The 15,839-nt window shown below is 52.5% G+C and overlaps 1 long non-coding RNA gene across 1 annotated transcript; it reads left to right on the plus strand.

Annotated features, from left to right (window-relative positions):
• Window positions 1–1,306: 1,306 nt before the first annotated feature.
• Window positions 1,307–4,749, plus strand: LOC116539057. The gene is made up of 2 exons (XR_004263905.1): window positions 1,307–2,384; window positions 2,570–4,749. It is a non-coding gene; the product is annotated as an uncharacterized LOC116539057 (long non-coding RNA).
• The last annotated feature ends 11,090 nt before the right edge of the window (window positions 4,750–15,839 follow it).

Genomic DNA, 15,839 nt, shown 5'->3' on the forward strand with positions numbered 1-15,839 from the left:
TAAGAAAATGGAGTTGCCTCTAGGAAGAAGAATCAGGGAGAGGAAACATTCAGGGCCGCTGGCAGACCACTGACAAAAAGAAATCGGACGCAAAAGAAGCCTCCCCAGAAGAAATTGGGCCACCGTGGGAGCTGTGCGAGACAGACTTCCCATCTGGGAAGGGCTGCCTACGGGTAATTGGGTTTGCTGGAGTTGCCTCTATAATTAATAAGTGATTTGACTTGGAGATTGGAAATAGTCATGAAAGGAAGCCGCGGGCGTAGGGGTGTGAGGCCCGGGAGCCTCCCTCCGAAATCCAAAGGCCGCGGAGGAGGACGGTTTAAGAAACAGGACGAATGTGATAATATTGGCATCTAACCTTCTAGTGTTTGAGTAATTCGTTGCTTAGCTACTTTGGATAGGCCATTATTTTGCAAACTGGAAACATTTGCAAGTGGTGATATTTTGCTCTTGCCTGACGCAGGGGCTGCAAACCTACGCCGGCTCTGCTGAACTCTTCGAAATATATATGCATAAATTGTTCCTAATGAGACCATCTGTTTTTTATGGCCCCTCTGGAAGCAGGAGGAACCCGAAGCCTGCTCCGTCTTGCAGAAATCTGTGGCCAGGCAGGCCTGGGAAATAAATAGGGGAGATTAGAACGGTGTGCGTGATTTAACAATACACAGAACGGCAAGTTCGGTGGTCGAGATGTGTGCTTCTGTTCCCAGGGGTGCGGATCATTTAGGGTGACTCCAGACCTGAGGGTTCCTCCTAGGAGGCCCAGGGACTATGCGGAGTTTCACAGCACACACGAACCTCGTTTTTCCATATCTGCAACATCGCCAGAGCCACAACGCGAAACCACAAGCCTCTCGCTGCTCCAAGGACCCAGGACAAGCACCCAGGTTGTAGATGGTCCCCGACGTCGCCCACTATCTGGGGACTCCTTCTACGGTGGTGAAGGGAGCCGAACCTGGGCCACAGAGGCAGCGAACCCTTCAACTCCATCACTCCACCCCAACCCCAGGTCAGAGCTGAGCGCTCAGTCCGGGCCTGTCCCAAAGGCTGAGCTGCTCCGGGAGCGTCTGACAGGCCCAGCGCCCCGGCCTGAGACCGCACTGAGGGTGGCAGGGCAAACACTTTTCACATTACCGGGTGGCTGTCAATTGGGGCAGTGCAAAAGACACCGCGGTTACCCCTTTGCGGCGGGGGTGGGGGGGTGTCAGAAGTGGGCAGTGGGGGCTGCTTAATAATAGAGGGGCTGCCCTGGGGAGCCTCAGATATCGGTAACCCCCATGATTAATTCATAACTCTCCACTGCGCCTGGCACCGTCTCGGGTCTTTAATCGGTTCTGAATGTCAGCGAGGCTTCCCCGACAGCCTGAGCACTGCCTTTTGAATGTGTTGAAAGTCGCTGCGCGCACACCAGGAGACAAAGTTGCCATCTGCTCCGGGGACCAAGGCAACTGGGCGCTGGGAGGGGCCTTCCTCCAACGACTCCCGCCGCCCCGGGCAGCCTCCTCTTCCCGGCCTGCCCCAATCCTGCCCTAAAGCCAACACTACACCCCGGATCGTCCCCGCCCCCCGCCCCGGGCGCATGCATGGTGGAAACTCGGGCTTGCGGCGAAACAGAGCGCTGCGCCGGGGCGCGCAGGGAGCCTCGCGGTCACCCAGACCGAGGCCTATGCTAATGAGATTATGCGCCCGGGTTGTTTGTGTGCGCGGACGTGGAAGCGGGGGGCGCAGATAAAGTGTGGAGACCTGGATGACTTGGAAGGAGGAGGGGAAGGGGGAGGGAGAAAGCCCCGGGAGAACAAAGCTCCCGGCGGTCGGCCTCCAAAGAGTCGCAGAAGTGACCGCCACTGGCTCGTGCACTGGCGGAAGCGGGGGAGGACGGGGAACGCCAGGCCTAAAGCGCCTCGTGGGTTTAGAGAACTCAGAGAGGGCACGGGGTGGGGGTTGGGGTGGGGGGAACGCTGAACCCGTAGCTAAATGTTTGGCCTTTGGCTATTTTTTAAGGAAACGGATCTCAGGGAGGTCGGGGCGCAGTGGATGGGGGCAGCATAGCACCCCGGAGAGGGAGGCGGGCTCCCCTCCGCTTTCTGGGAAAAGCCTTGTCTCCTTTCTTTACCCTTCCCCCATCCTGCAGAGGGTTTTGCCTTGACCGATCTCTCCGCTCCGGACCCGGAGGAGGACGGAGCTGCAGGGGACCGACCACGACCCGGAGCCGGCCCAGGGGTCGCGTTGCTGCCGGCCTGCGCTTCCGCACTCCCGGGTGCGGTGCGTCGCCTCTCGCGGCAGCACCTCGCTTCCTCCAGACTGTAATTCCACTCTCCCGCAAGCGCTGGGACTGCGGAATCGTTTGAGGGAGTTGGAACTGCATCAGATTAGCACACCGGGAGGTGAGATCGGGTAGGAAATAGCCGAAACTTTGAGTTGTGCGCCACCCCACCCCACCCCCAACACACACACACATCATTTACCCTCCCCCTTCCCAGCCACCACCTCCCCCACCCTCTCGATTCTTCAAGGTTTGCAGCCCAGCCCTGTCATATGGTTTTGTTTCTATGCTGCTGCTTTTTTTCAGACACGAAAATTGGACACGTGGAGAATTAGCCCTGCTGGAGAAGCGCTGGGTGCAGACTCAAACAATGGTTTCCAGCGCCGAAGCTGAGGCAGCACCTTCCCCACCCCCACCCTCAAATGGCAGCTGCCTCTATATCCAGCGGGCACACCCCTTCACTGCCCACCCCTTCACTGCCCACCCCTCCCCCACAGCCTGGGAAAGGACCTAGGTGGGCTGCACCCTCCGGAGCTCCTTGCCCCGACGCAAACCCTAGGTGGGCCTGGGCTGCCCGCTGAGTAGGTCATTGTGCCTGGGGTCCCCTGGGATTTAGAAGTACAGGGCTATTTTTCCCTGGGAAGGTTCTGTCTCAAAGATACCACCCCCAAAAATGAATGTTTAAAAAACCATCCAGGCTCCAGGTTCTGCGTCCTTTGGCAAATGTATCTTTCCTAGGGCATACTTTCCTAAACTGCTGGGACCTTGCCCCCCATCTGATGAGCCATACCCAGGTGGCTGGGCCTCTTCAGAGCAGCTTCTTTTAGCTATTGTCTTCTCCAGAGGCCTCATCCTCCACGGCAGCCCCCACCTTAGCCCCCAGCCTCTCTGAGCCCCTACCCCACCCCCACCCTGCGCTGAGCTGGCAGCAGCCACAGCTTCCCCAGGCAGTTCCTCTCTCACTGAGCGGCCTGTGCATCTCGCTGGGGCACACACATCGCACAAAGCTCCCTCGACTCCCGGAGCTGGTTTCCTCTTACAGGTTCCCCTTAGAGCTGCTTGGGGCTGTGGCAATGCCTGCGGCTCCCCATGCAGCTCTGTGTCTCCCTGCAGTGCTGCGAGCTGTGAATCTGCCTTCTCTTCCCTTCCTGCAAAGGTCAAGCCGCCTACTTCCCTCGAAGGGCCGCAGTTCAGTTCTGGCCTGCAGAGCTTCCACCCTGCAGCTTGAATATGAGAATGGGGTGGGCATCGTGCAAGGGAGCGGTCAGACTCAAGCCAGGGGGCAGAGACAAAGGGGTGTTCAATTCAGGGAGGGAAACACGGAGGGCAACCCTCAGAAAACAGTGCAGGATTTGCAGCTAAAGACTCAGAGGGAGAGAGAGCCAGGAAAAGGCTATGAGGTCGTGAGGCCTGAAGTGTAGGTCTTTCTCTCCTCGCACCACCACCCCCCCCCCGACGGGTTACCCTACGGGAAGGCCAAAAGAGCTTCAGGTGTCTGCACATTGTCCCATGCCGTTCCCAGGGCCATGAACTTCCTGTGAGGCTGCATTTTACTCCCAGCAGGAGTCAGAAGCATGGAATTCAACGGCCACAGGAGCTCGAGGTGGCTGCAGCCCTTTCAAAGAGGGACCCCGGACAGGCCTTTCTGCCACCCCAGCCCCAGAAAGGCTATGAGGCTCTGCAATAAGCAGAGAGAATGAAGTGGAGAAAAATGAGAGGAAACGCCATTAAACTTGCTTCCTGCAAAGAGCACAACCCACCGTTTTCTCTGAACTGTACCTAAAAAGTCAGGAGAAAACTCGTTAACTTTTGTTTGGTTTAACATTGCCAGCTTCAAGTCAACCGTAGGCCCCCAGAAGGTTTTGTAAAATATTTAATCTAGCTCAGACAATTTCCTGCAGGACCTAACTGGACCACCCCACTTACTGAGCTGCTGCCAAAAAGGATGCTTGACTGCAGACTGCCAACCAGAGGCCTTCCAGCCGCCTGGCTGGCCTTGACCTCTGCTCGAGGCGCCAGGAAGACCCTTCCTGGAATCCAGAGAGACCAAGACCTGGGTGACTCTGGAGGTCTAACCCCATGAGGAAGAAACCCAAAAAACAGAGTTAAAGACGCTTTTCACACCACCGATTGTTGTCTGTGTGACCTTCTGCGGCCCTAGCCCTCTCTGAACCCTCTAAAATGGGCATGAGGATGTGTCTCACTTTCCTCCGGGTGTTACGCATTTTGAAGTCTGGGCACTATGGGAAAGGCTGACGCTGGGCGTCCCCCGGCGCCCTCCACTCCCCACCTTCACCGTTTTCTTCGACATTATCTCCCTAGAGAACACAGCAAGCGGGAGTGGGATCCTTCGACTCCGCTGAGTCTCAACTCCTTCCAAACGTGAGGCTGACGGGGAGAACTCCTGCTCTGCCCAGTTTCCATTCCCGCCTCCAGAATAAGGAGCCGAAAACATGTGTACTGTAAATAAAGCCTGTCTAAATAAAGCACTCGGGTAAAGGCTACCGAGAAAACACTCCGCACCGCTCTGTGCTCAGAGCGTGAGTCAGCTTCCCAGCCCCGGGGGAACAATGGGGACTCTGCCAAGGATCCCCTTCTGTCGACCCCCGAAGGCCCCCAGGACCGTTTGGGTTGTGGGGGTGCCGGCACCCTGGGACCTTCAGCCCTGAGGTTCGGGAGGGGTAAGGGCCCACCTGGCAACCCGGGTTGGGGTCCAGCCCCTGGATTAACTCGGCCAGGAAACCCTCTGCCCGCAGCTGCCGCGGAGGGGTTGAGGGTTAAACAAACACCGGGCAGAGGAGCGAGCCTGCGGGCTGCGGCTGGCGCGGCGCGGCGCGGCGCGACGCGGGGAGGGGACGGGAGGGAAGCGGGAGCACGCTACCAAGCCTCCCGACGGGAAGACGCCTCCTCTCCACGCCAGGCCGGGCTCTCGCCCACTCGGCTGGCCGCCTCTGCACCCTGGCCTCCCCATGTCTCAGCGGAAAGAAACGCAGAGGCTGCCAAAAGCACCCCATTCCTTTTATTATCCCCGTAGGCCCATACACATACACAAGCCACCACACACACACACACACACACACACACACACACACACAACAGGCACACGTGTGTGGGAAACTCATAGATGCTTTGCCTCCATCACTCGCAGAGTGAGCACCAAAGCCGAGGGAAACGGCACCCCTGTGGTGGAAGACGGTGTTGGGACTCGCGGTGGCCTCCGAGCTACGTCTTCTATCGCGACCTCTGGGTTTCCTCCTGGGTTTCTTGCGGCTTGGTTCCGACTGGTGCAGTGGCCTCTGCTCTGGTGTGGGCAGGCGGTTTCCCCGCGCCCGGTGACCTTAAGGGTCAGGGATCCACCCGGCAGGCCCGTGGTTTCCGGAGTCGCGCGGCCAGCCCTTCCTCCCAGCCTCTCCGTCAAAGGCCTCACTCGGCCGCCCGCCTGGTCGGGCTCAGCTAGTCCGCTCCTCGCCCCGGGCAGGAGCGCGGCTGGCGAAAAGCACACGGGGCTTCACCCACGCCCTGTGCACACGCGCCCCGCCGGTGCCGGAGCCGGAGCGGCGCTCCAACAGCCTGAAATTGCCAAATCGTCGCTGGGCAGGGTTGGGGATGAGGCTCTGGGAACCGGGTTTGAGCTGGAGAAGACGAGGAAAACAAGTGAAACGGGAGGGGCGGGGTGGGGTGACGGCTCATAAATCATCCAGCCCCACCCTCGGGCCTCAGTGCAGAGGCGCCCTAGCCCCGCGGGGAAAAGGAGGTTCACTCGGCCACTCCTGGCCGACCTCTGAGCTCTCCGGGAGCCAGCGCCCCACCCTGGGCTCAGGCCGCGCTAGGACCAGCTCCCGGCCCAGATCGTAAACCACCCGCCCGATTCGGCGGAAAGCCGCCCTTGGACACAGCGCGCATCCGCCCAAGGGGAAGTTTATTTATAGCTTGTAAACGTAAAGGAAACCAGACCGCGCTACCTCGCCGCGCTCCGGCTCCTCCGCTCCCCACCTAGCCACCAGGAGGGCGCGACTGGAGGCAGGGGGTGGGGTTGGTTCTATCGCCCCGGTTCCGCTCCCGGGGTAGAACAGGGTCCCAAGAGGCTGGCAAGCCTTACATTCCTCTCGGCGCCTATCCAGTGCCATGAAAGCCGGAGAGGGGGGAGGAGGACAGGGCCCGGGCAGCGGAGTGGTTAGGGTGGGGGGTGGCCGAGCTGGCCCACTTGGCACGAAAGGGCAGGCAGGCCAGGCGACGCGGCGCGGGATTCCGCAGCTCCCGCTCCGGACCGGGGGAAATCCTGGAGTGCCAGAGAGCCCGGGGAGGGGGCGCTCCGGGAGCCTCTCCTTGAAAGGCGGGATGCTTTCCCCGTTCCTCCCGCGCACGTGTCCTCAGCAGAGGAGGCAAGCGCTGCGCGCCTGGGGCTGCGATCCTCGGGTGACAGCGACTGAGAGCGCGCCCTCTCCACTCTCCACCCCCGCTGTCGCCGCCTCCCCTGGGGAGCTCCAGTCTCCAGGGTGCGCTCGGGGCAGGCCCGAGGAGCCAGAGAAACGGAAAAGTGCCGGGGAGGCGATTAGGAAGAGAAGACATTAAAAAGGCCAGCCCTGAATAGACAGGCAGGCGACCTGAAAAAGACGCCTGCGAGCCCCCCCGCGTCCCCGCGCCCCGACGGCCACTCCCTGTCCTGGCGGAGCGCACTCACCCCCGGCGTCGGCCGGGGCGAATTCCTGTGTGTGTGTGTGTGTGTGTGTGTGTGTGTGTGTGTGCGCGCGCGCGCGCGCTCGAGCGCCGGGAGGGCAGTTGCGAAACGGGCTCTTGGCTGCAGCGCGGCATAATGGAGGTGGCTGGAACAATGCGCGCTTTGTGCGCGCGGGGAGTTGTTTTCCACCCGCCTCGCCCCCCTCGCTCGGGCCGTATGGCACTTTAATCCCCGCCACGGCTCGGCACAAATGCACTTGTGTCCTGCAGGTCACTGGGGGCCCTGCGGCTGGAGCCACTCCCACCCCGACCCCAGCGGACCCCACCGCCGGCTGCCCCATCTTCCTTCCTGCGCACCCCACCACCACCACCTCAATTCCCGGCGTGGGCCGGTGAGCTGGCTTGGAAGCTTCCGGGCCCGCCGGCCACTTTTATTTTCCGTGAAGACGGCCCCTCCTCCCTCCGCGAGAGCGCGCGCGCGCGCACGCACACACACACACACACACACACACACACACACACACACGCACGCACCCCGCAGGCCCCACACTCGCCGCCCTCTCTTCTACCCTCGCCTCGGCCCGCCCCCCCCCCGCGCACGGGACTCCTGCGAACAATAGTAAATGTCAACAGATTCCGCGCGGCAAGTGTCTGACTCGGCCGAGATAAGGGTGCGCGGTTGGCCCCGCGCTCCGCGTCGCCGAGCCCACCCTGACCCAGGCTGGAAAGAACCGGCTGTGACGAAACCCGTACGGGGGAAGGGGGAAGGGAGAACAGGGCACCAGTCCCAGCTCGGTGGGGGAGCCTCGCCAGGAGACCAGACCCTGCCCCGCCCCCACGCCGCTTAACCCGTTGCGGATGGGGGGACTGATGGGCACCGTAAAAGCCGCGGGGTCGACGTGGCGGTCTGGCCTGCTTTCGGCACACGACTCCAATCTCCAGAGGACGCCGGCAAAACGCTGATCCCCGTGAGGACTCAGTCAGTTTTCGACCTATAGGGAGAGCCGGCACCTGAAACGCGAAGGATTCCAGTCCTGATGTCCGGAGACTCATTAAAATATTTTTCTAAGCGCACACACACTCGCAGGTCCTCCTCCTTGGTCGTCGGTAACCCACCACCCAACCCAGTTAAAATTTGCAAATTGATTCCCACGCGTTGGTATTAATGGGTTGTTCCTCTTAAATTGTTGCCAACTTTGCTAATGGATTATTATTTAAATGATTTCTTTTTCAGAAAGTACGTGTTGTTTTATAGATGCGTATTTACTTAAAGAAATCAACTGCATGTATTAACATATTAAAGAGAGAATAAAGCATCGGGGCCGGTGTAATGTACTGTTCAGCCTTACTTTGGGTGCTCTCGAAGATAGGAAAATCTTATTTGTTTAATAATAAGTCACTCATGAATATGCAAATGACATCGGTGCAGTACCTCACTTCTGTCACTATTAATGAGTTGCAAATTAATGTGACAACAAAAGGAAAATCTATTTAGTGGAGGAACTCGGGTTCCTACCTGGGGAGATCACAAGCAAGCCTGAAACTTGAGTCTCCAGGCTGGAGAGGACTGGGGATGGACTCCTCACTCAGCGTTTTCCTGGAGTCTCCACTATTGTTTGGTTTCAGGGACCTGCTTTGTCAGGAACCCCTTAAAATTCCTGCTCCAGGCCAGAGGAAGAAAGGCTGCTCGAGGGTAATTAGGGCCAAATGTGATTAATGGAAATCAGCCCACAGTTTGAAGTAAAACAATTGGCCAAGCAGATTTTGGGGGGTCTCCTCCCCCCAGCTTAAAGATTCCCCAAAGCCTTTTTGACCTCTGTTGCTTTGGACAGGGTTGAGGACGTAAATAGCAAATTATCCCTCGCAGGCCTGATTACAGGTATTAAGACAGCACCCTATGCACTTGAATTTTACGAGGTGACTTTGCTGACGGGAGATTTAAGAGCAGATCAGCTCATTTTCCTGCCGACCTACTTCCCAGAGGTTACAGACTGAAGTCTGGTTGTCTTCCATTTGAGCCTTCGCTCTTTTCTGGCCTACACACCAGAGCTTATTTTTATATCATCGATGATGCTGAAGAGAGTGTTTCTAATTCAGTTAAGTTTGGAAACATAGCTGAGAAAAAATAAATGTTGTGCTGCCCAGAGCTGTGAACGAATAGTTCAGGTGCCTGGATAGCATTTCAAGAAGCTATTTGACTAGGGAACCTTCTGGAAAGATGCACATATTCTATATCTGATCTAGTTAATGGTTACATGGTTTTATACATATTTAAAAGTTCATCCGGCTGAGCATTTAAGATCTGTGGACTTCACTATGCTTAATCTATGACTATGTAAAAAACCTACCCCAAAGCTTAGTGGTGTAAAACAATAATTTATTTTGCTCAGAAATCTGCAGTCTGGGCAGGGCTTGGCAGGACAACTCATTGGTGCTTCACGATGTCAGCTGGGGCAGCTCAATTGGGACTCCACTCTCAAGATGGCTCATAAACATTGTTGGCTGGTTGTTGCTGGCTGTGGTTCTCCATGTGGGCCTCTCCACAGGGTGGCTTGGGCTTCCTCACAGCATGGTGGCTGGGAACCAAGCATCCCAAGAGAGAGGAAATGGAAGCTGTCAGTTACTTAAGGCCTGAGACTGCAAGCGGATTTTTGGGGGGATTTCCCCCACCCAGCTTAGATATTCCCCAAAGCTTTTTTGGCCTCTGTTGCTTTGGACAGGGTTTCAGACTATAAATACAGAATTAGACGTAACATGCCTGATCACACACACTAAGACAACACCCCACGCACCGTATGGCGGTACCGTATCTGCCTCATATCTGCCATATTCTTCTTTTCTTTTCTTTTCTTTTTTTTTTTCTGAGGCAGGGTCTTGCTCTGTTGCCCAGGCTGGAGTGCAGTGTCGAGATCTGGGCTCACTGCAGCCTCCACCTCCCAGGTTCAAGTGATTCTCCTGCCTCAGCCTCCTGCGTAACTGGGATTATAGGCTCACATCACCACGCCCGGCTAATTTTTGTATTTTTAGTAGAGATGGGATTTCGCTACATTGGCCAGGCTGCTCTCAAACTCCCGACCTCAGATGATCTGCCTGCCTCAGCCTCCCAAAGCGCTGAGATTACAGGCGTGAGCCACCGTGCCCAATCTTTTTTTTTTAGGCAGTCTCACTCTGTCACTCAGGCTGGAGTGCAGTGGCGAGATGGTGGCTCACTACAGCATCAACCTCCTGGGCTCAAGCAATCCTCCCACATCAAGCTCCTGAGTAGCTGGGACTATAGGTGAGTGCGACTGCGCCCGGCTATTTAAAAAATTTTTTTTTGTAGAGATAGAATCTCGGTATGCTGTCCAGGCTGGTCTCAAACTCCTGGCCTCAAGTGATCTTCCCGCCTTGGTCTCCCAAAGTGCTGGGATCAGGCGCAAGCCACTGTACCCAGACTACATCTTTTTTTTTTTTTTTGAGACGGAGTTTCGCTCTTGTTACCCAGGCTGGAGTGCAATGGCACCATCTCGGCTCACCACAACCTCCGCCTCCTGGGTTCAGGCAATTCTCCTGCCTCAGCCTCCTGAGTAGCTGGGATTACAGGCACACGCCACCATGCCCAGCTGAATTTTTGTATTTTTAGTAGAGACGGGGTTTCACCATGTTGACCAGGATGGTCTTGATCTCTTGACCTCGTGATCCACCCACCTCGGCCTCCCAAAGTGCTGGGATTACAGGCTTGAGCCACCGCGCCCGGCCAACATCTTCTATATTCTATCGCACAAGCAGTCACAGAGCCCAGACTCAAGGAGGAGGAGGACATAGAATCCTCCCTCCCACTTCTCAATGGAAAGTGTGTCAGAGATTTGGGGGCTATTGTTTTTAAAACTACTACATAAAACTACTATATATCTCATTTTAAAAGAAAATAGAACATGTGACATCAGCCGAGCATGGTACTTATGCCTGTAATCCCAGCATTTTGGGAGGCTGAGGCAGGCGGATCTTTTGAGGCCAGGAGTTAGAGGCCAGCCAAGGCCACGTCTAGAAAATTCATCTCTAGGCCGGGCGCGGTGGCTCACACCTGTAATCCCAGCACTTTGGGAGGCCGAGGTGGGTGGATCACAAGGTCAAGAGATCGAGACCACCCTGGCCAACATGGTGAAACCCCATCTCTGCTAAAAATACAAAAATTAGGGGGCATGGTGGCGCGTGCTTGTAGTCCCAGCTACTCGGGAGGCTGAGGCAGGAGAATTGCTTGAACCTGGGAGGCGGAGGCTGCAGTGAGCCAAGATTGCGCCACTGCACTCCAGCCTGGCGCCTGGTGACACAATGAGACTGTCTCAAAAAAAGAAAATCCATCTCTACAAAAAACACAAAAAAATTAGCCAGGCATGGTGGTGCCTGCCTATACTCCCAGCTACTGATGAAGCTGAGGTGGGAGGATCCTTTAAGCCCAGGAGGTCAAGGCTGCAGTGAGCCATGATGGCACCACTGCATTCCAGCACCTGGACGACAGAGAAAAAGTCTGTCTCAGAACGAAAGGAAAGACTGTGACTTCGTTTCTTGCTTCATATCCCATCCCACTTTGACTTTCTTCCACATCTCTTTTCTCCCAGTCATCCATGGGTTGCTCTCCCACTAAGTTGATGTGGATGTGTATAGAAAAAGACCATTTACATTTGGGTTTTAAGTTGTTATTAATTTATCAAAGTTCCAAATTTTAAAATCTAGGCTTTTATAAGCCTTAAAATTCAGTTTATTTTATTATTATTTATGTATTTATTTATTTGAGACAGAGGTCTTACTCTGTCACTCAGACTAGGGTACAATGATGCAATCACAGCTCACGGCAGCCTCCACCACCCAGGCTCAGGTGATGCTCCCACCTCAGCCTCCCAGGTAGGTGGGACTACGGGTTTTCACCATCATGTCTGGAGAATTTTTGTACTTTTTGTAGAGATGGGATTTTGCCACATTGCCCAGGCTGGTGTGGAATGCCTGGGATCAAGCAGTCCACCCACCTCGAACTCCCAAAGTGTTGGGATTACAGGCATGAGCCACCACACCTGGCCAAATTCAGTTTATTAACTTTGCTATTTTTAAATAAAATTAGAGCAGTCATTTTTCAGCAGGGCTTTCTTTTTGTTTTTGGAGACAGGGCCTCACTCTGTCACCCAGGCTGGAGTGCACTGGCACAGTCATAGTTCACTGCAGCCATGAACTCCTGGGATCAAGCAATGACATTTGTAAATCAAATAAATTAAATACATAAATATTCTAATAACTAGTTGTCTTAAATAATGCAACTCTCTATCCAAGTCGAATTGCAATTCCTTTTACCTTAAAATCACCAGTTTTACACAATTTTAAGTTGGAATCATAAGGCTAATCTAAGTCTTTAATATGTCCAAATTGTCATAAACATTGGAAATTAAATCACAGATGTAAACTGTTCCTGAACTTAACACCAAAATATCACTACAGTATATTTGATTCATTTCATCTTCTCCATATTCAATTCTCAACCTTCCCAAGGTTAAAAGGACACCCTCTGAAGAATGCATTTTGCCATCTCAAGGGAGTTGAGGTTACTTGATGTAAGGAAAAATTTAAGGCTTTGGAATAAGCAAAAGAGATTACTGGCTACTTTTTCAATGGAATGCTTCGTGGGGGTAGAGGGGTAGATTGTCTGAGCCCGGAGGGATAGAAGTCTTTTGTCTTTGACTAGGCTATTTTACAACTCTGGAAGTGCAGATAACTAATAGCAATGTGAATACTTCTTGCCTCTAGACAAGCAAATAACTTCTATCTAGGGAGAGGAGAATCCCCACCCCCATCCCAAAAGCCAGTTTTGCATCCGTTTGCAAATTTATTTCAATATTCTTGATGTATAAATATGTCTGTTCTCTGAATTCCTCTTTGAATTAGTTGTACTATCTTACCCTTTCCCTCATCTAGTTAATGAATTAAACAAAATCTTTGACATATGCTCATTTTATATTTCTATGAAAGTCATGATTTTGCCTTTTTGGTGAAAATTATCAGGCAGACACGGTGGCTCATGCCTGTAGTCCCAGGTACTCTGGAAGCTGAGGTGAGAGCATTGCTTGAGCCTGGGAGGCGAAAGTTGCAGTGAGCGGTGATCACGCCACTGCATTCCAGCCTGGGTGACAGTATGAGACTCTTGTCTTTAAAAAAAGGGAAAATCAACCTTTAACATTGGTCAGGCTTGGGGCGGTTTCTCAGGCCTGTAATCCCAGCACCTTGGGAAGCCAAAGTGGGCGGATCATCTGAGGTCAGGAGTTCAAGACCAGCCTGGCCAACATGGTGAAACCCTGTCTCTATTAAAAATACAAAAATTAGCCAGGCGTGGTGGCCTGCACCTGTAATCCCAGCTATCAGCTACTCAGGAGGCTGAGGCAGGAAAATCTCTTGAACCCAGGAGGCAGAGGTTGCAGTGAGCTGAGATTGTGCCACTGCACTCCGGCCTCGGTGACAGAGCAAGACTCCCTCTCAAAAAAAATTTGGTCAATAGTTTATCATTCCATATGGATAATAGTTATAGCCAGTTATAAATTAGAAGCCAAGATGCAGGATATGGGACCTGTAAATAGTCAAGGAGACTTTTCCTATGCTCCAGACAGACCAACAGAGCCCTTTTTAGCCTGTTTATAGTTGCTATGACAATTGAAGCTCCAAGACTATATCCTTCAGGTGGAATATTTTTCTCAACCTCAGGTACCCAGTTCAAGGTAAATATTTTTTTTTCTTTTTTTGGAGACAGGATCTCACTTCAACACTGCTGGAGTGCAGTGCCACGATCACAGCTCACTGCAGCCTCAACTTCCTGGGCTCAGGTGATCCTCCCACCTCAACCTTCCGAGTAGCTGGGACCACATGCATGCACCACCACACCCGGCTAATTTTTTGTATTTTTGTAGACATGAGGTTTCACCATGTTGCCTAAGCTAGTATCAGACTCCTAGGCTCAAGCAATCCACCTGCCTTGGCCTCCTAAAGTGCTGGGATTATAGGCATGAGCCACCGAGCCTGGCCCAAGGTAAATTTTTACCTGATTCATTCTAACCTCTTCTCTTTCTCAGCTCTGTCATCTGATGGGTGGAAGAGACAATATGTAACTACTACCCATACTGTTGCAACACTTTTTTTTTTAGAGACAAGGTCTTGGTCTCTTACCCAGGCTGGAGTGCAGTGGTGTGATCATAGTTCACTACATCCCTTGCCTCCTGGGCTCAAGAGATTCTCATGCCTCAGCCCCTCTGTAGGTGGAACTACAGATGAGTGCCACCACACCTAGCAAAATTTTTTAAAAGCTTTTTGTAGAGTTGGGGTCTCACTGTATTGTCAAGCCTGGTATCGAACTCCCAGGCTCAAGCGATCTTCTCACCTCAGCCTCCCAAAGTGCTGGGATTATAGGCATAAGCCACCACACCCAGCCTAGCAGTCACAACACTTGATAGGATTCTAGTAATCTATTTACCACCTGTAGTGGTTTTTAAATATGTCCACAAGTTATTTGATAATCCTCCCTTCAAACAGTCGAGCCTAATTTTCCTCCCCTGAATTGTGGGCTGTACTTAGTGACTTACTTCTAATGAATAGAATGTGACACAATTGATCATACTGACATCCATTATTAGAATATAAAAGGCATTGTGGCTTCCTGAGGGAAGCCAGCTGCCCTGTTACAGAGACATTTAAGCAGCCCTATGGAGTGAATCATGTGTCAAAGAATGTAGGCCTTCTGGCAACAGCCATATAAGTGAACCATCTTGGAAGCAAATCCTGCAGCCTCAGTCGAACCTTCAGATGACTGTAGTGATAGCCAACATCACCACTGCAACCTCATGAAAGACTGAGCTAGTACCATTTAGCTACACTCCTGAATTCCTGACCAACAGGAACTCTGAGATAATAAATATTTGCTGTTTCGAGCCACTGAATTTTAGGGTGACTTGTTACACAGCAATAGATAACTATAATAATACACAAGTCAATCTTGCTTTTGGACATAGCTCTAAACCAAATAACACTAAACACAGTTCTATTTTGCTTGGGGGGTTGGCTATCCCTCTTCCAACCTCCAAAGCAAGACATTCACCTATTTTTTCAACCTTGAGAACCATTTTCTAAAAGCCATGAGGAATAACCTAAATTACATTGCTAGGAGCAAGAGAAAAGCATGAACATATCTAGCAAAATAAAGTTTCGGCAATAACAGTGATGGTAAACTTGCAGAAAGACTCAAACAGTTTTAAATAGTTCTTTTGATCACTTTGCAGTTGAAAGTCAGAGCTTTGTAAGAATTCATTAGCATTTTAACTTACAGATAGAAACCATTCTTGTGGGCAGAGTCAAAATGAAACCCAACACACATTCATACCTTACAAGAAGCCGCCAAAGGTGTGAAGAGCAAAACTGGGATGATTAAGTTCTGGAGGAGTGACTCTCCCATAGGCATGCCCTGAAGAGTTACTTCAAGATAAAATAACTTCCTTTCTATCTGCATGGTGTTTTTCAACAACTGAAATGATAAAACATTTGGAGTGTGACCTAAATGACTCAGGTTCCTTCCTGTCCCAAGAGCAGGGACATTGTATTCTAGCTAAGGGAGTAGATAGACCATCCCATATTCAAATTACTTAGTACCACTCTTTCTGTGAGCTTAGCTGGAAAAAGGGAAATCTGTGTGTGTGTGTGTGTGTGTGTGTGTGTGTGTGTGTGCGCGTGTGTGTGTGTTACCTCCACAAAGAATTTGAGTAAATATATAATAAAAATGTAATAAACTGGTAGAAAAGTATACATAGTAAAAATCTAGAATCAGGGTGAATTTAACCAAGAGTAGAAGGATGAGACAATACTAAGGCCAGAAGAGGAATACTTTTTTCCTAGCAGT

Source organism: Sapajus apella, unplaced genomic scaffold (assembly GCF_009761245.1).
Source record: "Sapajus apella isolate SASKATOON/1434 unplaced genomic scaffold, GSC_monkey_1.0 scaffold125, whole genome shotgun sequence".
NCBI lineage: Eukaryota > Metazoa > Chordata > Mammalia > Primates > Cebidae > Sapajus > Sapajus apella.